The sequence below is a fragment of the Macaca mulatta genome, chromosome 15 (genome assembly GCF_049350105.2).
Source record: "Macaca mulatta isolate MMU2019108-1 chromosome 15, T2T-MMU8v2.0, whole genome shotgun sequence".
NCBI classification, from domain to species: Eukaryota; Metazoa; Chordata; class Mammalia; order Primates; family Cercopithecidae; genus Macaca; species Macaca mulatta.
In genome coordinates this window covers 24,431,039-24,435,597 of record NC_133420.1, presented here as the reverse complement: position 1 = coordinate 24,435,597, position 4,559 = coordinate 24,431,039, and positions in this window count along the sequence as shown.

Below are 4,559 nucleotides of genomic sequence, written 5' to 3'. Positions count from 1 at the left end.
CTGCCAGGCACACGTGCAGAGGGAAAACACCTGTCTGTAATAGTCCAAGATTAGAGCACGTGTCTGGCTTGCCTAGAAATGGAGAGCATCTTTGCACGGTTTTTAGCAAAGACTGGATTTGCCAGAACTACGCCTTCCATGCACGTTGTAGGATGGTTGCACCTTATCTTGTTTGGAGCCTTACCCAGATTTGCCACCAGTTTGAAAAACTACATACTTCATGGCAGATGTTCTCGTAGGATTTGAGCGGCCAACAGGACCTTCTCCACATTGGTCTGCATCTGTGGCTGTCACATTCAGTGGAGTTCTGTGTAGGTGCACACTTCTCATTGTTTTATTGTGTCTGCTAGCATAGCGTACTCAACAGGAGTATTTACAATTTGAAATGATGGTTCACTTTAAATTACCTTCATTATGTGCTTTTTTTTTTTTTTTTTTTTTTGAGATGGAGTCTCACTCTGTCTCCCAGGCTGGAGTGCAGTGGTATGATCTCAGCTCACTGCAACCTCCGCCTCTTGGGTTCAAGCGATTCTCCTGCCTCAACCCCCTGAGTAGCTGGGATTACAGGCATGTGCCACCATGCTCGGACAATTTTTGTATTTTTAGTAGAGACAGGGTTTTGCCATGTTGGCCAGGCTGGTCTCGAACTCCTGACCTCAGGTGATCCACCCACCTCGGCTTCCAAAGTGCTGGGATTACAGGCATGAGACACTGCACCTGGCCCTTTATGTATTAATTTAATCAACATTCATTTAACTCTTGACACTGCCAGACACTTTTCTAAATGCTTGATGTGTAATTATCATTTAATCCTCAAGACAAGTCTATGCAGTAAGGTGTAGTTGCTGTCTCTTTTTTACGAGTGAGCTAACTGAGGCACAGAGAGGTGACTTACCCAAGGCTGGAGTCAGTCAGACCCAACTCAAATCCTGCCAGGCACTGGTGCTGGGCCAACCTCACCTCTGTGTGCCTCAGTTTCCTTATCCATAGAATGGGGTCAATGCTGACTTTGCAGTGCTGCTGGAAAGTGGAGAAGCCAGGATTTGAATCAGCATCTGTGCACCTCACCACTGGCCTATAGTGCCTGCCTCTGATATTTCAGTTAGGGCACTGGGATGGTTTTTCTTTTGGAAGTTACAAGCATACATATGTTGAGACAAGGTTAAGCACCACTGGTGGAGAGCCCGTGAGAGCTGGGCTGGGAGGGAGTGGAAGTCTGGTCACTGAAGCTGGGGCATGGACACTCTTGCCCAGGGAGGAATGTGGAGTGAGGGGGCCAGGGGGCTGGGGACAGACCCGGGCGGGTCCCAACATTCTGGGAGGAGGAGTGAGGAACAGTTAACGAGGTAGAGAGACCAGGGTAGCAGGGGTTGGGGAGGCCACAGGGACAGAGTTCCAAGAAGGGAGGGCATGGGTGACAATGGAGAAGGCCTGAGAGAGACCCAGTGAGGTCAGGGCTGATGGTGGCCCCAGACTCAGCCACAGAGGGAGCAGGGGGCACCTGGGCCGTGAGAGCTGAAGGGACCTCAGCTGGAGCTGCAGTCACTCTCACCCCAGTGCCTAATACATGCAGTGCCTAATACTGCCTCACCTCTCTCCCTGGCATCTCTGGCCTGTGCCTCCCACTGGCCCACCTTTCTAGAAAGCAGATGGAAGGGAGCCAGCGTGACACAGCCCACAGGTGCCAGCAAGGCAAGGGTGGCTCTGGGTGGGGAGTAGGGACAAACAGAACAACCAGTGAGACCCTGAGAAGGGAGATGCGGGACCCTGAGGGATGAATCCAGAGCAGGAGTCACCTGGAAGGGTCTGAAGGGGTTCCTTCTGGTGGGCTCCTTGGTGGGGAGGGTCACTATCCTCCCGCGAGCAGCAGCTATCCTCTGCTAGCACTATCCTCTGGCAGCAGCTGCCCAGCCCTTGCAATGTTCTCAGGCAGATGCTGTGATGATCCCATTTACAGATGGGAGAACTGAGACTCGGAAAAGAAACAGACCAACAAAAACTCACTTAAGGGCAGAGAGCAGGAACTGGATTCAAACGCAGGTCTGCCTGATGCCAAAGTTGGGGCTCCCAACCACCGAGTTTTGCTGTCGCATCTGCCCATCAGCTTGAGAGTCGGCGGGTATCCCGGCCCAGGATAGCGTCCCCTCAGCCAGGGAGGTGGCAGCAAGTCATAGCCAGGCTAGCGGAGGGGCAATTAGTAACCTGCAGTCACAGGGTCACCAGTGGAAAGGTTGGAGTCGGGCAGACCCGACTCGAATCCTGCCAGGCACTGGTGCTGGGCTGACCTCACCTCTCTGTGCCTTGGTTTCCTCATCCATAGAATGGGGCCAATGCTGACCTTACAGTGCTGCTGGTGGGGGGAGGGGGTAAACTGAGGTTATATTGATTCCCTTCCCAGGTGGGGAGGACGGTGGAAGTGGATGCACCTGGGGGACCGTCTCAGAGGGGCTGGCCCACTCCTACTGCGCCAGATCTGGAGGTGTGCTCCTGTCTGAACTCCATCCTGCCTGCTGCCCAGCGACTCCCTGGCTTCCTCCCTGTCACATGGGACTCCCGCACCCGGTGCTGTCCAGGGACCCCCCACACTCCACACCCTCCGGACCTCGCAGGACATTTCCAGGTCTGGCCACAAGGTGGAGCGTGGCAGCTGCAGGACAGTGCTGGGGGCCGGGCTGTGGAGGAGCCTGGACCTGCGCCGGGTGACCTCCCCGCTCTGTGAACGTGTGGGAGTTTGTGTCTGTGCATCCAGAGAACCAGAGGGCTGTGGTTGACTTGCCGTGCTCCCCCCAACCCCCCACTGGGATTGCCTGGGTCTCTGGGGGATCACTGAGAAGCTGGATAAAGAGGGCTGGCACTGTTGCCTCGGCTCACTAATGCCTCATGGTTTTACAGGTGAGGAGACTGAGGCCCAGAGAAGGAAGTCACGTGCTGAGGTCACTGACTAATCAGTGGCTGATCTGGTCGAACCCAGATCTCTTGAGCTGTAAGGTCTCTGCTTTTCCTGTGGCATGGAGAGGGGCTTCTCCCACCTAGGGAGGGGAGATCCTGTTGTACTGGGGAGGCAGGGGATTAAAGATGGACTGAGAGGTTAGGGTCCCAGAAACCAAGGGGCAATCCCTGTCCCAGAGAACCGGCCTCAAGGGTGGGGATGGGGTAGGGGCAGCGGATAAGGGGTCTGCCCAGGGCTTCTTGGGTTCCCTTCTAGGGTTCCTGGGCACCCAGGGCTGCGGCACTTGCCCCGGGCTAGAGGGTCAACCAGGCCCTGCATGGTGCCCACCGCTCCCTCCCGTGCACTGCAGGGGACCCTTGTCCATCCCTCTAGCTCGTCTGGACCTCCCTCAATGGCTCCTGCTGTCTTTCCAGGCTGTGTCCTCCCATGTCAGAGACACATCCCAGAGCCCAGGGCCTGCGTGGGCTGTATCCACGGTTACTGAATAGGGACAAACAGGCATGCATTGGCAGGGGCCGGTGGCTCATTTCAGGAAAGTCCCTTCAGCAAGAGGATTGTCTCCCCACTGGGGCTGAGGGCAGTGGCAGAAAGTAATGTTGTTTTATGTTGTAGTGTCTCTGAGATGACCTGGATTCCCGAACCAGGTTTCCTTGAAGAGCTCCTCCTGCCCACCCCAACAAGAGGCCAGCTGGAGAGCACGCAAACATCGAGTGCAGCAGGAGACTATAAGGTTAGACAACAAGAAGGACTTCCCGGCACGGGAGAGCAGTGCTTCCTTGGTTAGAGCTGCCGTTCAGTAGAATGGGCTGCTTTGGATTGCAGTGAGGTCTCTGGAGTTGCAAACAGCAGCAGGCCAGAGATCAAGGTCAAGTGGAAGGAAGCTGGGAAAGGTTCAGTTCGGCTGGTGAGGGGTGGAGAGTGTGGAGGGAGGCAGGGGCTGCCGTGGTGCAGGGCTGAGGTGCCTACGTCTGATCCTGAGGCTGATGGTGGGAGGCGCTGTGTGTGGCAGGGTGGGACAGGGTGGGGACAGCAGGAGACACTGAGAAGGTGGCGTGGCCAGGAGCTGGAGGCTGACTGGGTGTGGGGAGTGGGGAGGGGGCGTTGGGCTGCAGGGTGGGAGGTACCTTGGCTCCTGTGGGAGCACTGGGGAGCAGCAGGTAGGGGAATGAGCTGGGTGGGAGGGGCTGCGGCTTCCCAGTAGACACAGGGAGACTCGCAGGCCTGGGCTTGGCAGAGAGGCCTGGGCTGGAGAGGTGGGGAGGGGAGATCCAGGAGAGGGGATAACTAAGGACTTGGGAGTAGCTGGCGTTACCTGGTGAGAAGAGAGTTCTGAACAGCCCCTCAGAACAGAAATTTCTCCAAGGAGGCTGACCCGAAAGGTGGGAGGAGAGTGCAGCAGGGGGTCAAGAGGGAGAAACGGGTGGGTGCCAAGACCAGGTCGGCACCACAGGCTGGGGGGCTTGAGGACTTGGGGCTGATGTCTGGGGACGTCCACGAGGTGGAGCAGCCCAGGAGGCCTGGGTGGGAGGAGGAGGCGGCGGCGGGGAGGGGAGGGAGGGGCTGGGCCTCTGTCCACAGCATTAGTGCTGGTTGGAGGGACGAGGGGGGT